Raw genomic sequence first — 18178 nt, forward strand, 5'->3', positions numbered from 1 at the left:
AGGAGACACACGCCCAATTATAGTCCCCGACGTCAGGGGCCATATGCGGCCACCAGTATGTCCTCGCCAGAAGCTCAGATGTCCTCTTGGTCCCAGAATGTCCACCCACCCTGGACAATTGAGCCTAAGAGAGAACCTCAGGTCACAAAATAGGTGGCACAAAAGTCTTGCACAGGGGCACAGACTCTAGCGAAACCTGGGCCACGGTCCTCAGGTTCTCAGAAGGGACAATTAACCGAGGCTCCTCCTCCTCCTCTGATGACACTATGGAGTGGAAGAAACCATCGGCACAAATGTTCTTCTCCCCGGAGACAAAATGGAGGGTGAAATAGAACCAGGAGAAGAATAGGGACCATCTAGCCTGGCAAGAATTTAGCCACTGGGCAGTGTCTAGGTACACCAAATTCTTGTGGTCAGTGTAGACTTGGAAGGGAAAACGAGCCCCCTCTAGGAGGTGTCTCCACTCTGAGAAAGACAACTTCATAGCTAGCAACTCCCTGTCCCTGATGGAATAATTTCTCTCCATCTATGTGAAGGTCTTGGAGAAAAAAAAGCAAGGATGCTTCTGACCTTGAGCATCCTTTTGGAAGAGGACTGCTTCAGCACCAACGGATGAGGCATCCACCTTCATTATAAATGGTTTATCTACATCAGGGCAATGTAAAATGGGAATGCTAGCGAAGTGGGACTTGATAGAGAGGAAGGCCTTGGAGACCTCCTCCAACCACAATTTGGGATTCGCTACCTTCTTGGTGAGGTGTAATAATTATAGGGGATAACTCAGGAGACTCTTTGCGTGGAACAAGACAACTACAGGACACAGTTTTATAAGTGGTAAAGTCTATATTATCACACGGTGATTCAAACAGGTGCAGAGAGAAACTCAAGTCCACAACACTTGGAGTAAATATTAAACGCAGCTTAGCAGTCTATAGGAAACTTCAGAGGAAAATGCAATCACGCAGAAAGTTGCTCCTGATGATTAGGCTCCAACACAATTTCAAGGGGTACGGTCTCCTGATCCACAGGCCCAGAGATTAAAGGTGACCCATCCACTGTTTCCATGGTAATTGGAGAGGCTCTTTGCTGAATTTCAATACCATGTTCCTTGGCAAATGCGATATCCATGAAATTGCCACCTGCACCAGAGTCAATCACAGCTCAACTGGAAATCCACTGTCCTGAACACAGGATCTTAATAGGGAGAGAACAGTGAGAGTTCTTTTCCTTAAGCTCCTTGGGGGTGAAGTCATAGAAAGTGAATGGAATACAGCGTTTAAAGGCAGGCTACATTCAGAGATGTCAGATTCATCATCACAGTTGTCATACTCCTCTACTGCTGCTAGCACCTTGTTAGGCTGTCTAGGACACTTAGGACAATTGATCAAGAAGTGGTCAGACTGGCCGCAGTAGAAACATAGACTTTCACGAAGGCGATGCTCCTGGCGCTCATTGATCTCGCGCCTCTGAACGGAATCAATTTGCATGGGCACCGCCTCCTCCTCCCGAGATGTTTTACCTTCAGGCTCTTTGGAAGGAAGGGAAAAGTTAGAAATATGGTTATATGCAGCAAACTTCTCCTGCCTACACTCAGTAAGGTGAATGTCTATGCGCACACAATGCTGTATAAAGGTCTCTAGCTCTTGTGGTGACTCAGAGTGAGCTAGTTCATCTTTTACAATACTATACAGACCCCTTTTAAAAATAGGCAATTGTGCATAACTGTCCCAATTGGTATCTACCGCTAATCTCCTGAATTCAGTAGCATACTCAATAACAGAACGTTTAGCCAGGCGTAAAGACAATAAAGCAGATTCAGCGGTTGCACGGCGATTAGGGTCATCAAACATTAATGCCATAGCAGCCAAGAAATCATCCAAGTTATTTAACCGTGGGTCACGAGACTCAATCATCGTATTCGCCAGGTGAGCACTCGTGCGGTCAGTAGCATCATTACACACAATACTTTGGATCTATCATTAGGAAAACGGTCAGCATGCACATCAAAATATAGCATACATTGATTCACAAAGCCACGAAATTTGTCGCGATCACCATTAAATCTGAATGGGGGCAACTTAGGTGGGCTAACTGGTGGCGGTTGCCAGAGGGTAAAGTCGCTTGTGCAGCTATTTGCGTGCTTATGTCCTGAAAAGCCCGTCCATACTGGGACTCTATGCCAGCAAGTTTGTTTTCCTGGGCTGCCATGCAGTTGCTTAAGTCCTGCAAAGTTTGTCCAAACACTTGTTGATTGTGTTCAAAGCTTCCAAATTTCTTTTGCAGACCTTCCACATCTTTCTGCAGTCATCTAATTATGGAAAACACCTGTTCTAATCTGCTTTCTGCAGTCATTGTTCCAGCAGTTTCCTTTTTTTTATGGCTAGAGTATCCTGTAATAATTATAGGGGATAACTCAGGAGACTCTTTGCGTGGAACAAGACAACTACAGGACACAGTTTTACAAGTGATAAAGTCTATATTATCACACGGTGATTCAAACAGGTGCAGAGAGAAACTCAAGTCCACAACACTTGGTGTAAATATTAAACGCAGCTTAGCAGTCTATAGGAAACTTCAGAGGAAAATGCTATCAAGCAGAAAGTCTATGAAGCACACTTATTCTTGAGGATACTTGACACGAATAAATCCTTGTCTTAGTCCAAACACAGATAGATAAGCTTATAAGGCAGTTCAAATCATATCTTAGCTCAACCAGGGAGGCCTGGTTAATAGTCTCAGGTTTTTGCAGAGCAGAAACAGCTTACATGTCCAGCAAGTGCAGATGGAAGTAAACACGAGCAGCAGATGAAGGAGGATTACTGGAAACTGGTGTATGCAGCAGGAACTCAGAGCAGAGTAGCAGGATTACCACACAGGTTCACAGGAGCAGGTATATAGCCAGGGAGTAATCAGAGGTCAGGAGCTGGATGCAAGGCAGAATACTCTAGCACAGACTGAAGGCTGGGGTGGAGTTTTATAGCAAGAAGACACAGTGCACATGAGACCAAAGACGCCATCTTGGAAAAGGGCAGTAATGCACAAAAGGTAAAAAATTTTCAGAGTCCTGACACACATATAATCTAAGCACTTGAGTCAGTGGTCCGAACGTCTGGGTTCACGATTGAAGCCAGCACTGCCAGCGGGTGAAGCCACTGCCTCTCCTCCTGTGCTAAGTGCTTCCCAGTTCCCTGTCCATGACACTGACACAGATGGCTCCCAATCTGCACCTGTCCTTGCACATTCTGATGCAGCATCATCCAACACTTCCCAATCCTAGCCCCAGCACAGCATTCAGCTGTCCCTACCCAAAGTCTTGGAACAAAAGGGAAAGTTTCCAGCCACCCACCCACATACTCAAAGGCTAAATGGGCACATTTCCAGATTGCTTGCCATGTAAATGTTGCTGTTTAGGCTTCTTGGCAGCCGTCCCTCAATACTTGGTCCCCAGCCACCACTTTTTCTTCTGGTGTGGCATCCCTGTCTTTTACCAGCACGTGTACAGGAACATCACCCATGTGCTTACTAATGTGGTTACTGGTATTGTCCACTTGACGACATGGACAAAAGCTTGTGGCCATCTTCCTGATGGCACACTGGATGAACATTGTGTAGGCTGGAGTTGAGTCCCACCTTGGCATGGCACATGTGCTCATGATGCTGGGAATTGCTGACCCTATATCTATCAGGGTTTCCTCAATGTCATAATTCAGTTCCTGCACCCCTTCCTGCTCTTCCTCAGCCTCCATCTCTGATATGTTTACTCAGAGCACATTGTTTACACCAGTTGTAAGCTGGAAGCTCTGCAGCGCGGCCTCAGCGAAGTGGCAACAGGCTCTGCTGAAGCTAATTTGTCTAGTAGACAAACCGCACACCGCGGCAGAGTTACAGAAAGGAATAACAGACTAGGCAGACAGATGCTTACTAAGAGTAGCCATCTCCATATATACAGGTAACTAACAAAATAAAGTAGCACTCTTTAGCAGTTTAGCTTTCAAACATGAAATACATGGAATTTTAATTGCGTTTAATTGCAGTAAGGCAATTAAAATGTCATATATTTCATGTTTGCATGCTATATCGCTGCAGAGTGCTACTTTATTTTGTTTCTTAGTGTATTTAATCCATATCCATCATAAAAATGTAAACTGTGGTGAATAAAGGATAATTTTTACTTGTATAGCTATTTTATAGTTGCAGGCCTGACTGCACACATGCTCATTTGGCTCCACAAGCTGTCAATGTTGATTCTTATTTCTCCTGCAATCATTTGTTTCGAGACCCTGCAAAGTGTAAGATTCCACGTTTTGTCTTCGATACCATACCGCATGCGCAAATTGAGATTTGAGCTGAGATCTCGATCTGCGCGTGCGCCAACTCCAGTGCCATTTTTTTAATGAACACACTTGGAATTTCAAACTGCGCATGTGCAGCCCAACTTATGATGGCTGTGGCATCTCACTTTAATGCCATGTTCACATATTCAGTATTTGGTCAATATTTTGCATCAGTATTTGCATGACAAAGCCAGGAGTGAGTGAAAAATGCAGAAGTGGTGATGAGTTTCTATTATAATTTTCCTGTGATTGTTCTTTCCTGGTTTGGGCTTACAAATACTGAGGTAAAATACTGACCAAATACTGACCATGTGAATGTGGACTAAGTGGTAGCTTTCAGCCTCCTAGAGGGGCTACAGCAGGCCGAGACTGGGTCAGTCTTGGTTGCAGACAACTGCAGAAAAAGTGCAAAAAAAAATTCCAGAGAATTTACATTACTTGTGAACACGGATTTAGAGACATACAAAAGCAAGACCTCGTATAGTGAGAAATATGTAAGAATGAAAAAAGTTATAGTTGCTACGACTATGAATGAATCAATGAAAAATAAATCTATAGGTGCCAACTGTCCTGGATACAACTAAACAGTCATTAATTTGGGTTTACGCCCTGCTGAATGTCCCTGATAGGGATAGATCCCGAGCCTTATGTGCCTCTGCTGTCTACTATTCAGGTTCGGCCAATGCGGGTGCTGCTGAGCATAGATGTCAGTCTCACTGTTTTGCTCAGGCTTGTGGTGTTTGTTTGGTTACTGCTGGCTCACCAGCGATAGGCAGCGGCGACCTGACACTGGAGTCTAAGTCCAGAAATCACCTTACTGAGCATGTCCATGATGTGGTGTCTTCCTATTGGTGGAACAACTGAAAATATGTATTTTATTCTAGGTTCTTCAAAGTAGCCACCTTTTGCTTTGATGACTGCTTTGCACACTCTTGGCATTCTCTTGATGAGCTTCAAGAGGTATTCACCGGGAAGGTCTTCCAACAATCTTGAAGGAGTTCCCAGAGATGCTTAGCACTTGTTGGCCCTTTTGCCTTCTCTCTGCGGTCCAGCTCACCCCAAACCATCTCGATTGGGTTCAGGTCTGGTGACTGTGGAGGCCAGGTCATCTGGCGTAGCACTCCATCACTCTCCTTCTTGGTCAAATAGCCCTTAAACAGCCTGGAGGTGTGCTTGGGGTCATTGTCCTGTTGAAAAATAAATGATGGTCCAACTAAGCGCAAACCGGATGGAATAGCATGCCGCTGCAAGATGCTGTGGTAGCCATGCTGGTTCAGTATGCCTTCAATTTTGAATAAATCCCCAACAGTGTCACTAGCAAAGCACCCCCACACAATCACACCTCCTCCATGCTTCATGGTGGGAACCAGGCATGTAGAGTCCATCCGTTCACCTTTTCTGCGTCTCACAAAGACCCGGTGGTTAGAACCAAAGATCTCAAATGTGGACTCATCAGACCAAAGCACAGATTTCCACTGGTCTAATGTCCATTCCTTGTGTTTTTCAGCCCATACAAGTCTCTTCTGCTTGTTGCCTGTCCTTGGCAGTGGTTTCCTAGCAGCTATTTTACCATGAAGGTCTGCTGCACAAAGTCTCCTCTTAACAGTTGTTGTAGAGATGTGTCTGCTGCTAGAACTCTGTGTGGCATTGACCTGGTCTCTAATATGAGCTGCTGTTATCCTGCGATTTCTGAGGCTGGTGAGTCGGATAAACTTATCCTCAGAAGCAGAAGTGACTATTGGTCTTCCTTTCCTGGGGCGGTCCTCATGTGAGCCAGTTTCTTTGTAGCGCTTGATGGTTTTTGCAACTGCACTTGGGGACACTTTCAAAGTTTTCCCAATTTTTCGGACTGACTGACCTTCGTTTCTTAAAGTAATGATGGCCACTCGTTTTTCTTTACTTAGCTGCTTTTTTCTTGTCATAATACAAATTATAACAGTCTATTCATTTGGACTATCAGCTGCGTATCCACCAGACTTCTGCACAACACAACTGATGGTCCCAACCCCATTTATAAGGCAAGAAATCCCACTTCTTAAACCTGACAGGGCACACCTGTGAAGTGAAGACCATTCCCGGTGACTATCTCTTGAAGCTCATCAAGAGAATGCCAAGAGTGTGCAAAGCAGTCATCAAAGCAAAAGGTGGCTATTTTGAAGAACCTAGAATATAAGACATATTTTCAGTTGTTTCACAATTTTTTGTTAAGTATATAATTCCACATGTGTTAATTCATAGTTTTGATGCCTTCAGTGTGAATTTCCAATTTTCATAGTCGTGAAAATACAGAAAAATCTTTAAATGAGAAGGTGTGTCCAAACTTTTGGTCTGTACTGTACAGCTCTGTGAGTGTAGTCCCTACCCCTCTGTCTACAAGTGTTGTGTATCTGTCTAGCTTGGGACTGTACATGTAGGCAGGCAGCTAGGTCAGTGGGGGCAATTAGCCATTGGCTTAGCATCTGGTTCCTACATGTGTGCAGTTAGTACAGCAGAGTTCCAGAGCAAGCACAACCCTAGTCAAGGTATTAAGCTCAGAGCATCTGTCCCGTTTCTGTGTGCGAGTGACACCGCTCAGTTGCAGAACTTCTCTTTCATTTCTGTGTGCAAGTGACATACAGTAGCTATGTTGCAGCACAGCTCTTTTGTTTTTGTGTGAGTGACACAGCTCAGTTGCAGGGCTTCTCTTTTGTTTCTGTGTGCGAGTGACACAGCTCTGTTGCAGAGTAGCTCTTTCATTTGTGTACGAGTGACACAGCTCAGTAGCAGGGTATCTCTTCGTTTCTGTACTGTTCCTTCCTGTGGAGTAACAGAGTTTGGAACTCAGCGTCCTGTCCACACTGAGTGGCATTAACAGCAGCAGTTTTCCGTCTCTGCACGGTGGACTCTGGGTTGCGATTGCGCTTTATTATTTATTTTATTTAGCACAATCTGCCAACCCTAACAGTCCCTCACTTGTAAAAATGTCCCTCACTTGTAAAAATCATAAATGAGATTTTCTGGATTTTTTTTAGATTCTGTCTTACAGTTGAAGTGTACCTACGATAAAAATTACAGACCTCTTCTTTCTTTGTAGGCGGGAGAACTTGCAAAATCGGCAGTGTATCAAATACTTATTTTCCCCACTGTATGTCTTTTATTTTCATCTTCATCTAGACAAATCTATTACTATATTATTATCAGCCTGATGACAGCTTGCTCCATTAGTTTCATTAAACACTTTTGCATTCTACATTTTGTTGTGCAAATCTGCACTTAGGAAATGGCAATGACAGTCGTAAAAAAAAAATGTTTTTGTACATACCCAGGAAAGAATGGTATTCATTTAGCTGTTGTGCTTCACTGAGGAATATAATACAGTGTTTTCTAGAAGAAAATCCAGTTGGTGGTACCATGACATGACGTAATTTATGCTCCACATGCTGCTGTAAATATTTACTATGAGTGGAAATGCTTTGTTTTAATGAGAAGGCAGGGAAAAGAATCAAGCCGAGCACAAACCATGTCTGGTCAAATAAATCTGGAAGAAAGTTGAGCACGCAAATGATTGCTGAACAGTTTAACAGTTCTCAACACTTTAATTAATACACAACCAGGGATGATGGTGTGGGTTTATGACCTCTGCACTCACCCGGGGCATCAACTGCTCCTGTCATTGGTTTAAAGGGGGTTCCACTGATTGCCCAGTGCCCAAGGCTTGTCAGTACTGTAAAGCAGTATTATTAGAGATTATATCACATTGTTAATAGATTACGTTATACATGGGTGTGGCACTCATTTATGGTATATTCCTTGGGATGTGTGGCACTGTATGTAAGTGTAACGACAAAAGAAACTTTTTACTGAAGAGGAACTTGGTAGGGAATATATACAAGAGATAGCGGGTACACATGTTATGAATGTTTCTTTTACAATTTGAAGCATTTTCCATACCAATTCCTTCTTTCATTTCCCTATTGTTCACCTTTCCTCTTTACTCTCTCTACTTGTCCTCGGTCTCCACTGTTTCTCACCATTTCACCACAACCCAGCTCGACTATACACTAATGTTTAGCAAGAGTCCTTTACTCGACCTGAAGTCCCACATCTATGTTCCCCTTAGTTTGCCAGTATGGCTGATACTTATCTTCTCTAAAGTTGATGCTTCGGAACTCCCGCTAGGGACTTTCATCTCACATACTCAGTCTTGTCTGGACCCTTTACCTTCAAGAGTTATAAACTCTGGGCCTTTCTGCCAGGTGTCCTCTCCCAGGACTCATGTCCGGGTAGTTAATTCTGTCTCTTAGTCACTTCTGCTCCGGAACTCACTATCTCTTTCCACTGGTCTCCTCTCACTTTTTGGACCTCCCAGAATGCAGCACTGATCACAATGAACCTTAGGTCCTCTTTTTATGCACTCTAGGCTCTATCCATCTTTCTGACAGGAAATTGTCACTTTCCCTTCAACTTAACACCTCCCACCCTGGTCTTGTCCCAAACATTAACTCTCACTATCCATATTGTCAAACTACACACTATCAATATTACTAACTCCTTTAACGCATATCACAATTCACATTACACAACGTAGCATTAAACTTGTTTCTTTAAGGATAAACGTGGGCAGTATCTCCATCTCCTTAGATAGGCACTCTACTGTGCATCATTACTTAAAGTGTAACTGTTGCTTTAACCCCTTCGTGCCACCCGCCGTACTAGTACGGCGCTGCCGGCACTGCATTTGTGCCAGCCGCAGTACTAGTACGGCGGGCCGATCACCGCGGTCTCGCGCTGAGCGCCGCGGTGATCGGGTGCGGGTGTTAGCTGTATATGACAGCTGACACCCCGCAGCAATGCCCACGATCAGCGCTATCGCCGATCGCGGGCATTTAACCCCTCTGATGCCGCTGTCAATAGTGACAGCGGCATAGAGGGGGATCGCGCAGGGACGGGGGCTCCCTGCGCTCTCCCACCGGAGCAACGCGATGAGATCGCGCTGCTCCGGTGACCTGGAAGGAGGCCCCGGATCCAAGATGGCCGCCGGACTCCTTCCGGGTCATGAGATGATCCTGCTTGCTGGCGTCTGCTGAGAATTCCTCATAGCAGGCGCCGGCAAGCCTCTGCAATGTGCCTGTCAGATCGGTGATCTGACAGAGTGCTGTGCACACTGTAAGATCACCGATCTGTGATGTCCCCCCCTGGGACAAAGTAAAAAAGTAAAAAAAAATTTTTTCCACATGTGTAAAAAAAAAAAAAAAAAAATTCCTAAATAAAGAAAAAAAAAAAAAAAAATATTCCCATAAATACATTTCTTTAAATAAAAAAAAATCACACAATAAAAGTACACATATTTAGTATCACCGCATCCGTAACGACCCCACCTATAAAACTATATCACTAGTTAACCCCTTCAGTGAACACCGTAAAAAAAAAAAAAAAAACGAGGCAAAAAACAACGCTTTATTCTCATACCGCCAAACAAAAAGTGGAATAACACGCGATCAAAAAGACGGATATAAATAACCATGGTACCGCTGAAAACGTCATCTTGTCCTGCAAAAAAAAAGCCGCCATACAGCATCATCAGCAGAAAAATAAAAAGTTATAGTTCTCAGAATAAAGCGATGCAAAAACAATTATTTTTTTATATAAAATAGTTTTTATTGTGTAAAAGCGCCAAAACATTAAAAAATTACATAAATGAGGTATCGCTGTAATCGTACTGACCCGAAGAATAAAACTGCTTTATCCTTTTCACCAAACGCGGAACGGTATAAACGCCCCCCCCTAAAAGAATTTCAGGAATTGCTGGTTTTTGTTCATTCCGCCTCCCAAAAATCGGAATAAAAAGCGATCAAAAAATGTCATGTACCCAAAAATGGTACCAATAAAAACGTCAACTCGTCCCGCAAAAAACAAGATCTCACATGACTCTGTGGACCAAAATATGGAAAAATTATAGCTCTCAAAATGTGGTGATGCAAAAATCCCCCTTCATCACCCCCTTAGTTAGGAAAAAATAATACAATTTTAAAAAATATATTTATTTCCATTTTCCCGTTAGGCTACTTTCACACTAGCATCGGTACGGGGCCGTCGCGCTGCAAGCGCCGCACAACGGGGGCAGCGGATGCTGTTTTTCCACGCATCCGCTGCCCCATTGTGAGGTGCAGGGAGGTGGGGGCGGAGTTCCAGCCGCGCATGCGCGGTCGGAAATGGTGGACCGTCGGCACAAAAAAAGTTACATGTAACGTTTTTTGCTGCTGGCGGTCCGCCACAACACGACGCAACCGTCGCACGACGCTTGCGACGTGTGTCAATACGTCGCTAATGTTAGTCTATGGGGAAAAAATGCATCCTGCAGATGACTTTGCAGGATGCGTTTTTTCGCCAAAACGACGCATTGCGACGTATGCAAAAAAACGCTAGTGTGAAAGTAGCGCTAAGGTTAGGACTAGGGTTAGGGCTAGGGTTAGGGTTGGGGTTAGGGCTAGGGTTAGGGCTGGGGTTAGGGTTGGGGTTTCAGTTAGAATTGGGGAGTTTTCACTGTTTAGGCACATCAGGGGCTCTCCAAACGCGACATGGCGTCCGATCTCAATTCCAGCCAATTCTGCTTTGAAAAACTAAAACAGTGCTCCTTCCCTTCCGAGTTCTCCTGTGCGCCCAAACAGTGGTTCCCCCCAACATATGGGGTATCAGCGTTCTCAGGACAAGTTGGACAACAACTTTGGGGTCCAATTTGTCCTGTTACCCTTGGGAAAATAAAAACGTGTTGGCTAAAATATAATTTTCCTGGAAAAAAATATATTTTTTATTTTCGCAGCTCTGCGTTATAAACTGTAGTGAAACACTTGGGGGTTCAAAGTTCTTACAACACATCTAGATAAGTTCCGTGGGGGGTCTAGTTTCCAATATGGGGTCACTTGTGGGGGGTTTCTACTGTTTAGGTACATCAGGGGCTCTGCAAATGCAACATGACACCTGCAGACCAATCCATCTAAGTCTGCATTTCAAACGGCGCTCCTTCCCTTCCGAGCTCTGCCGTGCGCCCAAATAGTGGTTTCCCCCAATGTGTGGGGTATCAACGTACTCAGGACAAATTGGACAATAACTTTTGTGGTCCAATTTCTCCTGTTACCCTTGGGAAAAAAAAAATTGCGGGCTAAAACATCATTTTGTGGAAAGAAAAAATGATTTTTTAATTTTCACAGCGCTACATTCTAAACTTTAGTGAAACAATTGGGGGTTAAAAGTGCTCACCACACATCTAGATAAGTTCCTTAGGGGGTCTTCTTTCCAAAATGGTGTCACTTGTGGGGGTTTCCACTGTTTAGGCACGTCAGGGGCTCTCCAAACACAACATGGGTTCCGATCTCAATTCCAGCCAATTTTGCATTGAAAAGTCAAATGGCGCTCCTTCCCTTCCGAGCTCTGCCATGCGCCCAATCAGTGGTTTATCCCCATATATGAAGTATCAGCGTACTCAGGACAAATTGCACAACAACTTTTGGGGTCCAATTTATCCTGCTACCCTTGGGAAAATAAAAACTTTGGGGCAAAAAGATCATTTTTTGTGAAAATTAATATGAATTTTTTTTTACGGCTCTACATTATAATCTTCTGTGAAGCACTTGGAGGTTCAAAGTGCTCACCACACATCTAGATTAGTTCCTTAGAGGGTCTACTTTCCAAAATGGTGTCACTTGTGGGGGTTTACACTGTTTAGGCACGTCAGGGGCTCTCCAAACACGACATGGGTTCCGATCTCAATTCCAGCCAATTTTGCATTGAAAAGTCAAATGGCGCTCCTTCCCTTCCGAGCTCTGCCATGTGCCCAATCAATGGTTTACCCCAACATGTGGGGTATCGGCGTACTCAGGACAAATTGTACAACGACTTTTTTGGTCCAATTTCTCCTGTTTCCCTTGGTAAAATAAAACAAATTGGATCTGAAGTAAAAATTTTGTGAAAAAAAAGTTAAATGTTCAATTTTTTTTAAACATTCCAAAAATTCCTGTGAAGCACCTGAAGGGTTAATAAACTTTTTGAATGTGGTTTTGAGTACCTTGAGGGGTGCAGTTTTTAGAATGGTGTCACTTTTGGGCATTTTCTGCCATATAGACCCCTCAAAGTCACTTCAAGTGTGAGGTGGTCCGTAAAAAAATGGTTTTGCAAATTTTGTTGCAAAAATGAGAAATCGCTGGTCAACTTTTAACCCTTATAACTCCCTAACAAAAAAAAATTATGTTTCCAAAATTGTGCTGATGTAAAGCAGACATGTGGGAAATGTTGTTTATTAACTATATTATGAGATATACCTCTCTAATTTAAGGGCATAAAAACTAAAAGTTTGAAAATTGCTAAATTTTCATAATTTTCGACAAATTTTTGTTTTTTTCACAAATAAATGCAAGTCATATCGAAGAAGTTTTACCACTATCATGAATTACAATATGTCACGAGAAAACAATCTCATAATCAGCAGGATCCGTTGAAGCGTTTTAGAGTTATGACCTCATAAATTGACAGTGGTCAGAATTGTAAAAATTGGCCCTGTCACTTAGCCCTGTCACAGGCTTTGGGGTGAAGGGGTTAATCTTTATTTCACAAATCAATAATGCATGTAAAAATAAGCAACTTTATATTATATCTTCTTAGAGAAATCTTCTTCTTTCTCCGTCAGGTCTGATTATTTATTCTCAAAATTCTCATTTCCACAGCGCTTTACATATATTATCATCACTGTCCCCATTGGCTCACAATCTAAATTAACTATCAGTATCTTTGGAGTGTGGGAGGAAACCAGAGAACCTGGAGGAAGCACACACAACCCACAAAGGGAGCATTCAAACAGGGGAGCATACAAACTTCATCGGATATGGCACTGTTTTGTAGCCACCAGTGCTGGTTATTGTCAGTGTTTTCAGTTATTAAGCTAAGATTCCTTAGAAATATGTCAAGTCATGTTAAATTACTTAAAATTATGTGTTCCTTATATTTTTTAGTGTCATAACGAATACAGACATTACAGCATGGGATCGCAGCTGCTGGTTTCTGTAAAGATAAACATGTCCCTGGCTGGTTAAAAACTTGTTTTACCTCACAGAAAGAATCATCTATGATCCCATGCTGCCCTGTCTGTATACTCTCTTTTGTGTTATCCCCTGCACAAGAGCTGTGGTATAATTAGATTATATTCCTGCACGGTCATTACACAGTACACAGCAGGGGCACATTTATAAGATTATCTCAGCACACGGACATTTCTTATAACAAATCCAATTGTGGTAAATTATTATTATTCCAAGATCTATTAAGTAAAATGTACATTGCTTGTGGGACAAGACCTTTAAGTTTGTTTCCTTATGAAAAGATTCATCCTTATACTTGATTATAAAGGAAAACTTCCTCAATTGTTGACATTGGTGTAATAAATATCAATGCTGGCCTGTGACATTGTTTAAGTTTTTAATTTTGGTCCTCCATGTTTTTGCGTTTGTCATCCCTGCCTTAGAGTAAAGTCGTTTCACCTATGATATGATATTTATTTCCTAGAGGTTTTGTCTCCGAAAGTATCCTGGCAAGAAGGATTAACTGTAAGATCTGATTGTATAGGGCTTAAATATGTAACCAGGTCTATATGACCTACAACCAAAGTTTCTGCATTTTTTCCCTTTTGAATATGTTAAGGGAATGCTAAAATGGTTAGTGTTATACAATCAGTGTGATAAGATTTAGTTATTACTTATGTTTTCTTATGTAATAAAGAGCAGTAATACCAGACATCCACAAGCACTATATTCTGTGTGAATCACTTCTGATATACAATGGGGAAAATTAGTATTTGATACACTGGTGATTTTGCAAGTTTTCCCCCTACAATGAATGGAGAAGTATGTAATTTTTATCGTAGGTACACTTCAACTGTGAGAGACAGAATCTAAAAATAAAAAACAAAAAAATCACATTGTATGATTTTTAAAGAATTAGATTGCATTTTATTGCATGAAATAAGTATTTGATCACCTACCAAAAGCAAAAATTCTGACTCTCAACAACCTATTTTTTAAGAAGCCCTCCTAGTCTGCATTCATTACATGTATTAACCTGTTTGCACTCGTTACCTGTATAAAAGACATTTGTCCGCACACTCAATTAATCACACGCCAACCTCTCCACAATGGCCAAGACCAAAGAGCTGGCTAAAGACAGCAGAACAAAACTGTAGACCTGTACATGACTTGAATGGGCTACAGGACAATAGGCATGCAGCTTGGAAGCTTAGAAAATGGAAGAGACACAAGATGACTGTCAATCTTCCTCTGTTTTTGCCTCCTTGCAAGATCTTCCCTCGTGGGGTAAGGATGATTCTGACAAAGGTCAGGAATGAGCCCAGAACTACATGGGAGGATCTGGTCAATGACCTAAAGAGTGCTGGGATCACAGCCTCAAAAATTACCTTTACTAATACACTAAGGCGTCATGAATTAATATCCGGAACAGAACGCAAGGTCCTCCTGCTCATGCCATCATATGTTCAGACCCATTTGAAGTTTGTCAGTTACCATCTGGATGATCGAGAGCAGGCATGTGAGAGAGTCATGGGGCCAGATGGAACCAAAATAGAACTTTTTGGTATAATCTTCACTCGCTGTGTTTGGAGGAAGAAGAAGCCCCAAGAACACCATATCAACCATGAAGCATGGCTGGGGAAACTTCATACTTTGGGGGTGCTTTTCTGAAAAGTGCACAGGATGACTGCACCGCATTGAAGGAAGGGTAGATGAGGTCATGTATCGTGAGACTTTAGCCAACAACCTCCTTCCCTCAATAAGTGCATTGAAGATGGGTCATGGCTAGGTCTTCCACCATGACAATGTCCCAAAACACACAGCCAAGGCAACTGAGGAGTGGCTCTGTAAGGAGAATTTCAAGGTCCAGGAGTAGCCTAGCCAGTCTCCAAACCTGACCCAATAGAAAATATTTAGAGGGAGCAAAAACTCAGTGTTGCCCAGCTACAGCCCCGAAACCTGAAAGATCTGGAGAAGATCTGTATGGAGGACTGGGCCAAAATCCCAAAAGCTTCAGTGTGTGCAAACTTGGTCAAGAACTACAGGAAATGTCTGACCTCTGTAATTGCAAACAAAGGTTTCTGTACCAAGTTCTGTTTTTCTATTGTATCAAATACCTATTTCATGCAATAAAATACAAATTAGTTATTTAAAAATCATACAATATTTTCCGGAGTTTTTTACATTCTGTTGCTCACATTTGAAGTGTACCTACGATAAAAATTACAGACCTCTCCAATCTTTGTATGTGGGAAAATTTGGCAATGTATCAAATTCTTATTTTCCCCACTGTATGGTACAAGTATATAATATGATTTTTTTTGTGCATTTGATATATTAATATTAAATCCACCACACAATTTTAGACAGTGTACTCAATCATCTGTTTTCCATATCTACACATACAGGCATCTACAACATCTCTACAAGAATGATAATAAAAGCTACTACAACTCAGCTTTACGCTTAATTACTTTCAATTGATCCCTATAGACTCTTATCTTCTATTGCTTCTGCAGTTGGAAAAACAGAATGATTCATTATTATGACTCAACAATTGATAATTTCAGCCAAATTTTCACTTGAGTAAGAACAAACAGTCAAGTTGTTTATTCTATTAAAGAGAATCTGTCACCAGACTTTGTCACTTCATCATAAAGCAGTATGATGCAGCGTTAGAGACCATAATTCCAGCGATGTGACACTTACTTTACAGGGTGCTGGAATTCTGATTAAAAATCGCTTTATCTGCTGTAGATCTACCAGTTCTCTGAATAAAGCACTTTTTATAACATCACCCACACCAATTTTTGGCAGCTTCCTCTGTATACTGTGCATAGACAGAAAGCTGCCAATCAGTAGTGGGGGTGCGAGTGGTTCAACCAATTGGCAGCAGGTAAAGCAGATCAGTAAGTGATTCATCTCTGTAATCAGGATATCTGCCCCCACATTATGCTTCCCGCTTTTCATGGATAAGCCATGAGGCAGGGAAGTTAAAGATTGCAGATCAGTTGCTATGCAAGTAATAGGAGCCATGACTATTAGTGATGGGCGAGCACTAAAATGCTCGGGTCGAGCAAATTGAAATACTGGGGTACTCAACCCGAGCAACGATCCCAATGTAAGTCTATGGGAAACCCGAGTATTTTTACCGCGATCCCCCCGGGCAAAATTTTAAGGTCTAAGGCTAGTTTCACATTTGCGTCTAAATCCGCAGCGTTTAAAACGCATCCGCAAGTGGTGGAAAAAACGCATGTAAACGCCTACAAACGCAGCGTTTTTTGACGCATGCGGTTAAAAAACGCCGCGTTTGTACGCGTTTTCATGCGTTTTTTCCTGTGTTTGCGTTTTTGGTGTGCATGATGAGAAATTTCACAAGAGAAAAATCTAGATAACCAGACAATGCCAATGGGACTACAGAGGGCGTGTATTATGGAATCTCTATATATAGACCCTAGGGCTACTGAAATTTTAACAGTTTGCTACTGTATCCTGTGTCATGATGGATCTTCGCATGGAGAGCTTTTATTTCAACCTGGATTTCAGCTTCAAACTGTTTCTTGCCTGTGCTTTTGCTTGGGAGCAAGACAGAAATCGCCAAAGATGGAGAAGGAGACAACGTAGGCGTTTTTGGAGGCACCCCATTATCGAACTACGTGAGAGCCGTGGAGCCTATCACACGCTCTATGCCGAGCTTAATGCCAACCCGGAGAAATTCTAGGAATACACACGAATGTCTCAAGACTCGTTCCGGGATTTGCTTTCTCGTGTCCAAGGAGCCATACGGCGACAGAACACCCAGCTCCGTAGAGCGATTCCACCCGAGGAACGTCTGCTGAAGGTACGTTCAAAATCTACACCAATGACAGTCCAAATTTAGTGTTTTCTGACATGTATTTTTGGGGTATTTTCCTTTGTTTCTTTAGCGTAACCACACCATAAAAAGAATAGATTGTAATGTTTTTTGTGATTGTTTTTCTTCCAGATTTCTGGCCACCGGAGAGAGTTTATCATCCCTCCACTTCCAATACCGGCTTGGAATATCCACCCTGTCCGGAATAGTTGTGGACACCTGCCGGGCTTTGAGGAATGTACTCCGGGATGAGTTTATACCCGTACCCACCGCGGACATGTGGCTAGAAATTGCAGAGAAATTCTGGAGTGTGTATGATTTCCCTAACTGTTTAGGAGCAGTGGATGGAAAGCACATTCGCATTATCAAACCTGCCAGAACAGGATCGAAGTACTTCAATTACAAAAAATATTTTTCTGTTGTGCTCATGGCAATAGCTGATGCCAACTGTCGCTTCATCGCCGTGGACATTGGAGCTTTTGGACGTGGCAATGATTCCCAGACTTTCAAGAACTCGGATATAGGCCGCCGTGTGTATGGCAACAATTACAATTTTCCCCGCCACAACCTCTCCCCAACAATCAAGGTCGACCGATGCCATTTGTTATGGTTGGGGATGAGGCCTTTCAGATGTGTGAAAAGCTACTGAAGCCCTATTCCAGTCGGGACTTGAACCACACTAGAAGGATCTTTAACTACAGACTGACCAGGGCCCGAAGAACTGTAGAGTGTACCTTTGGCATTCTGGTCGCTAAATGGCGCATTCTTGCATCAGCCATAAATCTAAAAGTGGAAACAGTCGATGAGGTGGTCAAAGCCTGTGTGGTTCTACACAATTATATAATGGCTAAGGAGCAACCCAACATTGAACTGGATGAACCAGTTGCACACCCACTGCCCGATTTCCAGCATCACCCTCTGCGGTCAACTGCAGCCGTTGGTCA

The sequence above is a fragment of the Ranitomeya variabilis genome, chromosome 2, assembly GCF_051348905.1.
Source record: "Ranitomeya variabilis isolate aRanVar5 chromosome 2, aRanVar5.hap1, whole genome shotgun sequence".
In the NCBI taxonomy this organism is placed as follows: domain Eukaryota; kingdom Metazoa; phylum Chordata; class Amphibia; order Anura; family Dendrobatidae; genus Ranitomeya; species Ranitomeya variabilis.